The sequence below is a fragment of the Amblyraja radiata genome, chromosome 6 (genome assembly GCF_010909765.2).
Source record: "Amblyraja radiata isolate CabotCenter1 chromosome 6, sAmbRad1.1.pri, whole genome shotgun sequence".
In the NCBI taxonomy this organism is placed as follows: Eukaryota; Metazoa; Chordata; class Chondrichthyes; order Rajiformes; family Rajidae; genus Amblyraja; species Amblyraja radiata.
Window position 1 is genome coordinate 99,617,646 of NC_045961.1, and position 14,054 is coordinate 99,631,699.

The following is a 14,054-nucleotide window of genomic DNA, read 5'->3' on the forward strand; positions in this document are numbered from 1 at the left end:
AACATGAACATAACTGTGATACAAATACTTAAATACTAAAAAGGCTGGTACTAACACACGCATATGTACTGACAGGCAGGTCCACAAATATAGCCACAGATACCGCAAGACAAATGCACACAACACACTTCGACAATCGCACACAAAAGCAGGACACACTCACAGTCACACTCATGAGAACAAATGCAATGGTACATATTTTCTGATCTGGCTGGATAGTGTGCAAACAACACTTTTCACTGTACCGATGATAGACACAAAAAAGCTGGAGTAACTCAGCGGGACAGGCAGCATCTCTGGAGAGAAGGAATGGGTGACATTTTGGGTCGAGACGCTTCTTCAGATTCCAGAGATGCTGCCTGACCCGCTGAGTTACTCCAGCTTTTTGTGTCTATCATCGGTTTAAACCAGCATCTACAGTTCCTTCCTACGCTCTTCACTGTGCCTCCACACAAGTGACAATAATAAACTTGAACTTAACTGACATACCCTCAGCCCTCAGCATCCATAAGGACTCATCACACCCCTGCCACGGTCTGTTTCAACTACTTCCCTCCGGCAGACGTTACAAGGCCTTCTACGCCCGAACCTCCAGACTCAGGAACAGTTTCATCCCAAGAGCTATAGCGGCTCTGAACCGGCCCTAATGAGTGCCCCCCCACCCACCCCCGTTGGACAGTCTCCCTCAGATGGTCACGTCAATCAATTCAGCTTGTTTATTTATGTATTGTATTTATTTACCTTTCTTGTACATCAGTGGAGCTGCACACTAAATCTCGTTGCACTGACGTGCAATGACAATAAAAGATATATTATTATTATTATTATATTATTATTATACAAGCAGCGATACACACTCACTGCCACACATGCACTGGTGCACTCACTGGCATTGTGACACCTGCTTCTCCCAACCCTGTCACCTCGCTCACCCATCTACCCTTTCTCCTTCCCCTGCACTTGCCCTTCCCCCAGCCATTTTCCCCTTATTTTCCTTCCCCCCTCTCCCTCCCTTCTCTTCCCCCTCTCCCTCCCCTCCTCTAATCTCTCCCCTTCAACCCCTCCCTCATTCTCCTCTCCCTCTCCCTCCTCTTGCCCCTCTCTCCCCTTCAACCCCTCCCTCATTCTTCTCTCCCCCTCCCTCCTCTTGCCCCTCTCTCTCCCCTTCCACCCCTCCCTCATTCTCCTCTCCCTCCCTCCTCTTGCCCCTCTCCCCTCCTCTAATCTCTCCCCTCCCTCATTCTCCTCTCTCCCTCCCTCCTCTTCCCCCTCTCCCTCCCCTCCTCTAATCTCTCCCCTTCAACCCCTCCCTCATTCCCACCTCCTTCCCTCCTCATCCCTCTCCACCCCCTTTCCCTCATTCTCCCCTCTCCTTGTCCTTCCACCAAATTCTTCCTTCCTTCCCTCTCTCCTTCCTTCTCCTCCACCTTCAACTTATTTCTCCCTCCCTCTTTGCTTCCCCCCTTTCCCCCCATCCTCTCCTTTCCCCTCTCCCTCTCCTCTCCACCCTTCTCCTTCCCCCTTTCCCTCCACATTGCCCCCCCCCCCCCCCTTCTTGTCCTGCCCTCCCACCAACTTGCATCCCTCCCTGTTTCCTTCAACCACTTCTCCCCCTCCTCCAGCCCCACACTCACTCCCGCGTCCGCACTTACCATGGACACAGGCACGCATGCGCGGTCGACTCGGCGGATGCCGGCAGCCAAGAAACCGGCGCGCATGCGCGACGAATGCCGCCTTTGCATGACTGCGCATGCTCCGCGCACGGCAGCCGGGCTGCCGGCATCGCGCAGGCGTTCTTCACCGGGTGCCGTCGCCAATGTCTGTCATCAAAGGTACACAAAGATGCTGGAGAAACTCAGCGGGTGCAGCAGCATCTATGGAGCGAAGGAAATAGGCGACGTTTCGGGCCGAAACCCTTCTTCAGATTGATGGGGGGTGGTGGGAGAGAAGGAAGGAAAAAGGGGGGGAGGAGGACCACGAGGGCGGGGGGATGGGAGGAGACAGCTCGAGGGTTAAGGAAGGGGAGGAGACAGCAAGGGCTAGCAAAACTGGGAGAATTCAATGTTCATGCCAACCGGATGCAGGCTACCCAGGCGGAATATGAGGTGCTGTTCCTCCAATTTCCGGTGTTGCTCACTTTGGCAATGGAGGAGACCCAGGACAGAGAGGCTGGATTGGGAATGGGAGGGGGAGTTGAAGTGCTGCTCCCAGGATGCTCCCAGGATGAGACGTTCCACACCAGGGCATCGGAAATGTCCTCGTTCTTCAGGGAACGGGGATTCCCCTCTGCCACCATAGACGAGGCTCGCACCAGGGTCTCATCCATACCCCGCAACACTGCTCTCTCTCCCCCCATCCCCGCACTCGCAACAAGGGCAGAGTCCCCCTAGTCCTCACCTTTCACCCCACCAGCCGGCAAATACAACAAAATAATCCTCCGCCATTTCCGCCACCTCCAACGTGACCCCACCACTCGCCACATCTTCCCATCTCCCCCTATGTCTGCCTTCCGCAAAGACCGCTCCCTCCGCAACTCCCTTGTCAATTCTTCCCTTCCCTCCCGTACCACCCCCTCCCCGGGCACTTTCCGTAAAATTGAACACTCCGTCATCAAAGCGACTGACTACAGACCCTTCAAGAGTTAAGAGTGTTTCATTGTCATATGTAGGAAGGAACTGCAGATGCTGGTTCACACCGAAGATAGACACAAAATGCTGGGGTAACTCAGCAGGACAGACAGCATCTCTATACACTGTATCTGTACACTGTAAATGATAATCGATTGTAATCATGTATTGTCTTTCCGCTGACTGGTTAGCACACAACAAAAAGCTTTTCACTGTACCTTGGTACATGTGACTATAAGCTAAACTGAAAGTGATCTCTGGGGAGAAGGCATGGGTGACGTTTCGGGTCAGCCATGATCATATATTCGGCTCGAAGGGCCGAATGGCCCTACTCCTGCACCTATTTTCTATGTTTCTATTTTTCTATGGGTCGAGACCCTTCATCAGAAATGTCACCTGGTCATTCTCTCCAGAGATGCTGCCTGTCGTGCTGAGTTACTCCAGCATTTTGTCCATGTTAGGAAGGAACTGCAGGTGCTGGTCACACTCCGCCATGCCACCCTCTTCTCCCCTCGCCTATCAGGAAAAAGTTATAGACGTGTGAAAACGCACACCTCCAGATTCAGTGACATTCTTCCCAGCCTTTATCAGGCAACTGAGCCATCCTATCAACAACCTGAGAGCAGTCCTGAACAACTATCTACCTCATTAGCGGCCCTCGGACTACCTTTGATCGGATTTTAACAACTTTATCTTGCACTACGTGGTATTCATGATATTCCCTTTATCATGTATCTGTACAATGTGGATGGCTTGATTGTAATCATGTATTGTGTTTCTGCTGACCATTCAGCATGCAACAAATGCTTTTGGGACATGTTACAATAAATGAATGACTGGTTTATACAGATTATGGTTTATGTGGGTGCTAGTTGAGCTGGAGAAGGGTTCTAACCCAAAATATCACCTATTCCTTTTCTTCAGAGATGCTGCCTGACCTGCTGAGTTACTACAGCATTTTAGACAATAGACAATAGGTGCAGCAGTAGGCCATTTGGCCCTTCGAGCCAGCACCGCCATCAATGTGATCATGGCTGATCATCCCCAATCAGTACCCCGTTCCTGCCTTCTCCCCATATCCCCTGACTCCACTATTTTTAAGAGCCCTATCTAGCTCTCTCTTGAAAGCATTCAGAGAACCGGCCTCCACCGCCCTCTGAGGCAGAGAATTCCACAGACTCTCTGTGAGAAAAAGTGTTTCCTCGTCTCCGTTCTAAATGGCTTACTCCTTACACTTAAACTGTGGCCCCTGATTCTAGACTCCCCCAACATCAGGAGCATATTTCCTGCGTCTAGCCTGTCCAAGCCCTTAACAATCTTATATGTTTCATTGAGATCACCTCAATCTTATATGTTTCAATGAGATCCCCTCTCACTAACTCCAGAGTGTACAAGCCCAGCTGCTCCATTCTCTCAGCATATGACAGTCCCGCCATCCCTGGAATTAACCTTGTAAACCTACGCTGCACTCCCTCAATAGCAAGAATGTCCTTTCTCAAATTAGGGGACGAAAACTGCACACAATACTCCAGGTGTGGTCTCACTAGGGCTCTGTACAACTGCAGAAGGACCTCTTTGCTCCTATATTCGATTCCTCTTATTATAAAGGCCAACATGCCATTTGTTTTCTTCACTGCCTGCTGTAGCTGCATGCTTACTTTCATAGACTGATGTACAAGGACGCCCAGATCCCGTTGTACTTCCCCTTTTCCCAACTTAATGCCATTTAGATAGTAATCTTCCCTCCTGTTTTTGCTACCAGTGGATAACCTCACATTTATCCGCATTAAACTTCATCTGCCATGCATCTACCCACTCCCCCAACCTGTCCAAGTCACCCTGCATTCTCATAGCGTCCTCCTCACAGTTCACACTGTCACCCAGCTTTGTGTCATCTGCAAATTTGCTAATGTTACTTTGAATCCCTTCATCCAAATCATTGATGTATATTGTAAATAGTTGCAGTCCCAGCACCATTTTGTTTCCATTTTTGTGTAAATCAGCATCTGCAGTTCCTTCCTAAACAAATTTTAATAATCAGGCTAACGGATATATTTTGAAAACATTTATAAGCAGATCTGGTTTAACTGAAATCAAACTATTGATCAAGCCTAAAGGCAAAGTTATGAATTTTGACTCAGATATTCCAATATTCACCAATACTGGAGGTAAATGGAGGATTTTTGTTCTGACAGGTACAAACCAAGCATCGGAAATTGCTTGTTGCAAATGAGAATTATACACCAAACTCTTCGAAATCTGAAGAAGGGTCTCGTCCCGAAACGTCACCCATTCCTTCTCTCCTGAGATGCTGCTTGTCCCGCTGAGTTACTCCAGCTTTTTGTGTCTATCTTCAAACCAAAACAGTTAAGTGCAGTTTATTATGCAACTTTTTAATAAAGTTAAAAGTTTAATACGTCCTTTTCAACGTGTTATTTCTCAGCAGGTATGATCCTTTTTGCTTTAACATGCTTCAGCAAGCAAGCTAGAAATGTTGAAGTATGTTATTATTCATCCGAGTCTGTAGAACGTTAGATGTGGTGTCTGAGTAAATGATGTGTCAGTGATGTTTCTATTGCACCACTGCATAAGCATGCAGCACATTTGTGTTTGTTCTATGCTTCGTTTCAAGGTTGAAATCTTGTGTACCCAGGCATCAAAAGTCTAAAAGGTCGTTTGCGTTTACCATGAAACGGGTCTCGTTTGCTTTGAGGTTATCTTTGATCAAAATGTTTGTTTTGTCTCTTTGTACTTGGATCACCAAGATGTCATTCTGTGCATGTATACTAACGTGGTTAATGTAGGTATATGTGAGATTCACCCCACTCGCCTTTCTTCCCCCTCCCCCTCAGCTGTAAGTTTGATAGAGGTGTGTAACATCATAGGTAGGGTGAATGCAGGGTCGTTTTTCATAGCAGTGGGGAATCAATAACTAGAGTGCAGAGGTTTAAGTTGAGCGAGGAAAGATTTAATAGGGAACCGAGGGACAGCTTTTTCACTCAAAGGATGGCACATATATGGAACCAGGTGCCAGATGAGGCAAGCAGATTTAAAAGATAGTTTTGGGAGTCCAAGCGTAGGTTGGGCGATCGTTTCGCCGAACACCTCCGCTCAGTCCGCAATAACCTACCTGAACTCCCGGTGGCTCAGCACTTCAACTCCCCCTCCCATTCCCAATCCGACCTCTCTGTCCTGGGTCTCCTCCATTGCCAGAGTGAGCAACAGCGGAAATTGGAGGAACAGCACCTCATATTCCGTCTGTGGACCTTGCGTCCTTATGGCATTAACATTGAATTCTCCCAATTTTGCTAGCTCTTGCTGTCTCCTCCCCTTCCTTAACCCTCTAGCTGTCTCCTCCCACCCTCCCATCCGCCCGCCCTCGGGCTCCTCCTCCTCCTCCCCTTTTCCTTCTTTCTCCCCCCCCCCCCACCCCCCATCAGTCTGAAGAAGGGTTTCGGCCCGAAACGTCGCCTATTTCCTTCGCTCCATAGATGCTGCTGCACCCGCTGAGTTTCCCCAGCAATTTTGTGTACCTTTAAAAGATAGTTACCTGGATAGGAAAAGTTTAGTGCGATATGAGTGAGTCAAATATGGGACAAGCATAGAGAGAGTCATAGAGTTATAATGTGACTAACTTGCCCACAATGGCCAACATGTCCCTGCTACACGAGTCCCACCTGCCCGCGTTTGGTACATTTCACTCCAAACCTGTCCTATCCATATACCTGTCTAACTGTTTCTTAAATGTTGGGAGAGTCCCAGCCTCAACTGCTTCCTCTGGCAGCTTGTTCCATACACCCACCGCCCTTTATGTGAAAAGGTTGCTCCTCCGTTTTCTATTAGATCTTTTCCCCTTCACCTTAAACCTATGTCCTCTGGCCCTCGATTCACCTACTCTGGGCAAAAGACATGTGCATCAACCCAATCTATTTCTCACATGATCTTAAACACCTCTATAAGATCACCCCTCATCCCCCTACGCTCCAAGAAATAGTTCTGGGTTACTCAACCTCTGCCTATAGCTCAGACTCTCTATTCCTGGCAACATCCTCGTAATTCTTCTCTGTACTTTTTTCTGCTTGACAATATCTTTCCCATAACATGGTGCCCAGAACTGAACACAATAGTTTAAATGCAGCCTCACCGACGTATTAGTCAAGTCAAGTCAAGACAACTGCAACATGACCTCCCAACTTCTATACTCAATACTCTGACGCCTTTTTGGCCACCCGATCTAACTGCAGCTCCACCTTCAAGGCACCATGCATCTGCACTCCTGGATCCCTCTGCTCTACAACACCCCCCAGAGCCCAGAGATGGGCACTTGTTTGACATGGACAAGTTGGGCATGGACAAGGTAGCCAATAGACAATAGACAGTGCAGGAGTAGGCAATTTGGCCCTTCGAGCCATGCAATATGATCATGGCTGATCATCCCCAATCAGTACCCTGTTCCTGCCTTCTCCCCATATCCCCTGACTCCGCTATTTTTAAGCCCTATCTAGCTCTCTCTTGAAAGCATCCAGAGAACATGCCTCCACCGCCCTCTGAGGCAGAGAATTCCACAGACACCACTCTCTGTGAGAAAAGTGTTTCCTCATCTCTGTTCTAAATGGTTTACTCCTTATTCTTAAACTGGGGCCCCTGGTTCTGGACTCCCCCAACATCGGGAACATGTTTCCTGCCTCTAGCGCGTCCAAGCCCTTAACAATCTTATATGTTTTAATGAGATATCCTCTCATCCTTCTAAACTCCAGAGTGTACAGGCCCAGCTGCACCTTGTAAACCTATGCTGCACTCCTTCAATAGCAAGAATGTCCTTCCTCAAATTAGGGGACCAAAACTGCACACAATACTCCAGGTGTGGTCTCACTAGGGCTCTGTACAACTGAAGAAGGACCTCTTTGCTCCTATATTCGACTCATCTTGTTATAAAGGCCAACATGCCATTCGCTTTCTTCACTGCCTGTTTACCTGCATGCTTATTTTCGTAGACTGATGGACAAGGACCCCCAGATCCCGTTGTACTTCCTCTTTTCCGAACTTGACACCATTTAGATAGTAGATTTAGATAGGCCTGAATCTATGTTGCATGACCCTGTGACCTTTTATCCAGATGGGTTTGTTTGGCCCTGGGTTTTCGGCGTGGCTTTGCTATTGAAGGAACATTTTAGTTCTTCCATACTTACGGCCCCACTGAGCGATTGTGAACATGTTTAATGGAATGAACCTTGTCGCATTGCAGTGGAAGTAAATACTATTTGAAGTTTGACACAAAATGTAGGAGTACTTCAGCAGGACAGGCAGCACTTCTGTAGAGAAGGGATGTGTGACGTTTCAGGATGAACCCTTTCTTCAGACCCAAAACGTCACCCATCCCTTCTCTCCAGAGATCACTGAATGGAATTAATGAATAATACTTTATTGTCACCTGTGACAAGTCACAGTGATATTCTTTGTTTTGTATACCTAAGGCATGCAAAGAGTTGCCACATAAAGAGCACCAACAAAGTTACAGAGTTACAAAGATGCTGCCTGTCCCGCTGAGGTGCTCCAGCATTTTATGTCTATCCTTGGTGTAAACTAGCACCTGCAGTTCCTGGCTACACTATATCCGCGGGGCGTGGACTTAATATCAGTGTCGATCCCTTGCCTGGGATTGCTCCAACCACGGCCTGCGGACTTTACATCGAGAGCTCGCAGCCTCGAGAGAGGCTAGTCGGGAGCTCCAACGATGGAGAGGCTCGACCAGCCCCGCTTGGATTCGATCGCCTGGTGCGGGGGAGCTGACATCCCCGATGTGGAGTGAGCTGATCGCCCCGATGTGGAGGGCCAAAATGCCACCGGTTATGGGAGTGAAGATCATTCCGTTAACTGAGGGCTCGAGGCCCCCAACCGTGGGAGGGCAAAGAAAGGAAAAGATTTGAAGTTTATTTTCGCCTTCCATCATGTAAGGAATGTGGAGGAGTCACTGTGGTGGATGTTTATGTTAAAATGTGTTTTGTGTGTTCCGTTGCTTTTAATTTGTATGACAGACTTGGCAAATGAAATTTCTCGTATGTTGCAAAACATACTTGGCTATTAAAGTATTATTGTGATTGAGATTGTGATTATATGAAGTTTGGTGAGCTTGGAAAATCAGGTAACTCTCCCAACTTAGGCAACTTTATTTATTTATAAATTAAGTCCTGCTGAGAGGTCAAAAATCTATAATTTTACTTCGGAGTCACGTGAGTGACTACGTGAAGAACCCCGCCAGGACGCATGCGTGACATATCGCTTTCACGCTTGCGAAACGACAGGCGGGGTGGAGCGTTCCCCTGCAGCGGTAAGTTTGAAACCGCGACCTGCAGGTAAGTGACTTACTCTGCGGTAGTTTTTTGTTCCCCGCGCTGTTTTTACACAGGGGGGGGGGAAGCTGGACAAAATAGTGTCCACAAGTGCTGCGAGTGAAGCTGGCTGGGGAGGACCGCGAAGTTGCGGGAGCCAGCAGCAGCTGAAGGCACAAGCCCCGTAAGTGGGATCAGCTGTGCCGACTTTTGATCCCGCGCCGGCCAGAACACCACGGACGGGCGGGAGACTATTCAGAATGGGGCCGTCGACTTTGACAAATCGAAACGGCAGGAGGCGGGGTGGAACGACGTTCCCCCATAGCGACAGTTTAAACCTGGACCTGCAGGTAAGTGAAACTGCGGTCTTTATTCTCCCCATACTGTTTCACAGGTGAGGAAACATGGAGAGCTGTGCAAACAACGGCAGGCGGCACAGGAATCACCCGTAAGGGAAAAGCTGTGCCCGACTTCGCTCCCGCACCGGCCAGATTAAACACCATGGCTGGGCGGGAGACTATACAGAATGGAGCCGTTGGCTTTGACAAGTCAAAACGGCAGGAGGAGGGGTGGAAGGACGTCCCCCCATAACGGCAAGTTTTAAGCCTGGACCTGCAGGTAAGTTATACTGCAGTCTTTATTGTTCCCATACTGTTCTACAGGTGGGGGAAACATGCACAAGGTAAAGAAGTTGACCAGAGCTGCAACAGAGCTGGCGGGGGAAGACCGCGGAGTTGCGGATGCCAGCAGCGGCCGGCGGCACAGGAATCACCCGTAAGGGAACAGCTGTGCCCGACTTCGCCCCCGCACCGACCAGATTAAACACTGCGTCTGGGCGGGAAGGCAAGAAGAAAACCAAAAGAGTCGTTGACTGATGAGTCCGACTTTGAGCAGCCGCGAGCGACCGGCGACTGTGAGCGCTGGAGCCAGTTGGAGCGGCTTATGGAGCAAAAGCTCCAACATGACAGACTCTGGGAGATGGAGTCTAGTCACCGAGGGGATATAAAAAACACCCACAGCAGCACCTTACGTAGGGCTGCACAGTGCATCTCCCTCGTCAGAGGGGAGTACTGGGGGGTCAATTCTGGGCTGACCCTGAAGAGGGATTTTGACGAACAAAACTACAAGTGTGCAGGAAGGCAAAATCTACTGGTCATGGTGTCCAAATACATACAGCCAGACCACGATGGACAGCACTGCAAAAATACTTGGGACCAGGAAACTGCGTATCCCTGAATGTTCCAGTCGTGGAAATAGCATCTGGAAACATGTCGGAGCAGGACCTAGGAAAAACCCTGGGGCTCATAAAGGCGACAACATTAAGGATCTCCTACAGCCAAAGACAGCACCCTTATGCACCCACCAGCAGAACAAGAGAAGCTGGTGAAAGCTCAAAGGCCGGGCATACAGGACAGCGGTCTTTTAGACCATAGCCCAGACCGGCCTTCGTGGAAGATGCGCAAACCCCCAACCCAAAAACAAACCCAGACACCGGCGCCTCAACCTCCACGAAGACTACACAGAACAAGCAAACTTCCACTGGTAACAATAGAGGTAGGTGGGTCTGGTCCCTTACAAATTATAGGAAGAGTAGATAATACACATATTGGTGGGAGATTACACTCTTTTGGATACATGGTGTATATCAACTACAGACACTTATATCCTAAGCAGTATCCAGGGATATACCATTGAATTGTGCAAAAGGGGTAATGGGTAAACCCAACACGATTGGCTGGAATTTGTGTCTTATATCTTTACCAAAAACAAAATAGATGGTGACAGTCGCATCATCATCGAATTGACCAAATTGAATACATTGTACTATATATTCAGTACAAAATGGGAACTGGTAACTGCTAAAGAACTGATTTCCAAAGGCTACTCCATGGCTAGCATCGACCTAAAAGATGCTTACTATTCAGTGCCTACACGGACTGATCACAAACGTTATTTTAAAAAATTCAACTGGATGGGGCAGCTCTGGCAGTATAGATCTCTACCAAATACATAATCATATGATCATACTAATTGTGGGCATAACTTTGGAGTTGACCTAACTAGCTGTAACAACCCTATTGGGTGAAAAGTGGGGTTATCATCCATCCAGTTAAATCTAAACTAACGCCTACCAATATAATGGATTATTTGCGGTTCACTATTGACAGCTCACATGTCGGTGACTTTACCAAAGGACAAGGCTACAGTCTTAACTGAGGCCTGCAACAACCCCACTGACATCAGTGAACCGTCTATCAGATTGGTAGCAAGTATAATTGGCATATAGTGTCTGCCTTTCCAGCCACACAATTTGGACCTTTGTATTACCAAAAATCTACAAAGGGCAAAAATACAAGCACTCAAAGTTAATACTGGTCATTTCGACAGACCAATAAGCCACCAATCAAAGCTTATGGAATTAAAATGGTGGAGGGATAACATTCGGCATTGTTCCAACCCTATCGTTATCAGCAAACCCTTAGTGGTGCTACAAACTGATGCCAGTGTGCTTGGTTGGGGTATTACCAATTCCATCTCCATCTGTGGAGGTAGATGAAAGGCACAGGAGGCATCATTATATCAGACACTGGGCATAAACTACCTGGAAATGTGGGGTGCGTTCTATGGCCTAAAGTCATACTGCTCTGGGATAAATCACCAGCATGTTAGACTACAGAGTGACAATCTGACTAATACAATTTGGTAATGGTGTATCCAGAGAAATATTGGAATATCAGCTACTTACCTAGCAGGTAACCCAAAATTCAGTGACAAACATCAGGTCATGCAAATTCAATAAAATAAGACTTAATCACCAGTTACCAAACTGTGTTTCTTGGGAACCAGACCCTGGGACAGCAGGGACAGATGCTTTTCACTGCTTTGAGGGGGCAATTGTATATCTATGCATTCCCTCCTTTTCTGCATCATCAGTCGGGTATTACGAAAAATACAACAAGACTCGGCGTCTGTTAATTGGTAGTGCTGATTGGCCTACTTAACCATGGTTCCCTGTGATACTCGACATGGGTGTTAACCATGTATCACCATCCTGAAACAACCAGATTATTGGTTCATCCCGTAACAGGGGAACCAATCCATGTCAAATACAACAGACCTATCAATTTGTAGAGTCTAAAGAAACCTCTACTGCAACTGGGACTGGCGGACCGAACATTGAACATTATCTCAGCGGGTCACAGACAGTCCATCAAAAAACTATATCTGGTATACATCAGGAAATGGGAGATATATTGTCACAGAAACAACATCACCTACAGGTCGATGAACATAACGTCTGTTCTGGAATTCCTGGCAGGCTTCCATTATGATGAGGAGCTCAGTTTAAGTGCCATTAACTGCGCCAGAAGTGCCCTTTCAACATATCTATGGCGAGGATCAGAGCATCATTCTGTTGGGACTCACCCCCGGTAACCAAACTTATGAGGGGAATTTTTAATATCAACCCCCAAGAACCAGGTACTCTCTAAAATGGGATATGAGTATTGCCCTAACGTTGCTAAGGAATTGGTCTCCAGCAACAGCTCTGTCCCTGCAAAGACTGACGCACAAAACAGTCATGCTGATGGCTTTGGTCACTAAGAGTACAGTCGTATATAAGTTAAGACTGGACTATATGACTTCTTCAACAGGAATATAACGTTTCATATTACGAATTAGTCAAACAGAACAGACCGGGATCATCAGGCCTCAAAATAGAATTTAGGGATTACCCTACAGATATCGTCTCTGTATAATAAGACAATTATTGTTATATATGGAGAACACCAAAAACATCTGAGGCTATGAGATGGCACTACTAATCAGCCACAAACAACCCACAAAAAAGTGTCGGTTCCAACTATTTCCAGATGGCTGAAACAGGTTTTAACAACAGCTGGGGTGGATACTAACATATTCAAATCTCATTCCACCAGGGCTGCAGCTACATCGGCAGCTATGGAGTTGGATGTACCAATGGACCAAATCCTCGAGACAGCAGGATGGATAAGGGGAAAATGTTCCAACTATTCTACCACAAACCAGTAGTTAAACCTGGAACTTTGCAGAGTCAATTTTAAGTTCTGTAATATAATTTCACCCCATAAATAGGGGCTATAATTTGTTGTTAATAATTTATCATGGATTTCAATGTTGGATTCATGTCTAAACATGTTAACACAATTCCTCCCACAGTCAATTAAGGCAGATGTGATGTATGGACTTGTTTCCACGGCATGAAATCACAGAGCTTTGAAATCTTCACGTAGTCACTCACGTGACTCCGAAGTGAAATAGTAAGATTAAACGAGAACTTACCAGTTCGAAGTTTGATCATTATTTTATGAGGAGTACGTTGAGGGAATACGTGCCCTCCGCTCCCACCCTTGATCACAAAGTTCAACTGGTATCCTCTTCTCTAATCTTACTATGTTCAGTCATTACAGTTATCTGTGATTTCACACCGCTGCTTTGAAGAATGACACGCATGCGTCCTGGCGGGGTTCTTCACGTATTCCCTCAACGTACTCCTCATAAAATAATGATCAAACTTCGAACTGGTAAGTTCTCGTTTAATCTTAGTATTATGACACTAAGTCTGTCCGTGTAAGAGGGAATTGTTAAGAGGGAATACTTAACCTGTGCCCTGGGTAACACTATAAAACATTTCATAAAATAGTGGTGAGTTTCTCAAACAAGTCAGTAGAATGATTCTACATTTTTGAAATAATTAATTGTTGATCAATGTCTTTGTAACTTTTCATCTTTGAGATTCTGCAGTTAGCTTTGGGCTTGCATTCCCTTGAGAAAATCACTAGCCCAAAAATGGGTGCAATAAAAGTCACAACCTCCAAATCCGTTTTATTGTCCTCAGCTTAGTTTGCAACCCCCAATGTTTATGTTAACTAAACCAGCTCTGCTGTGATACCTAAACATCAAGAAGGTTCTCGACCCGAAACATCACCCATTCCTTCTCTCCAGAGATGGTGCCTGTCTGGTTGTGTTACTCCAGCATTGTGTGTCTATCTTTGGTTTAAACCAGCATCTGCAGTTCCTTCACTAACTTCCTTGCATTCCTTATGTTGGCCATTTTCCC

General features: G+C 46.9%; 1 protein-coding gene across 7 annotated transcripts in view; it reads right to left on the bottom strand.

Annotated features, from left to right (window-relative positions):
* LOC116974641 (probable bifunctional dTTP/UTP pyrophosphatase/methyltransferase protein) overlaps window positions 1–1,711 on the bottom strand; it is a 39,928-nt gene extending 38,217 nt beyond the window's left edge. For 2 of the 7 annotated variants that reach the window (XM_033023333.1, XM_033023326.1), the window contains exon 1: window positions 1,635–1,661. The gene's annotated coding sequence lies outside the window, so the exon portion shown is untranslated. The other 5 variants (XM_033023327.1, XM_033023329.1, XM_033023330.1 and 2 more) reach the window with 5 other exon arrangements.
* Between the last annotated feature and the right edge of the window lie 12,343 nt (window positions 1,712–14,054).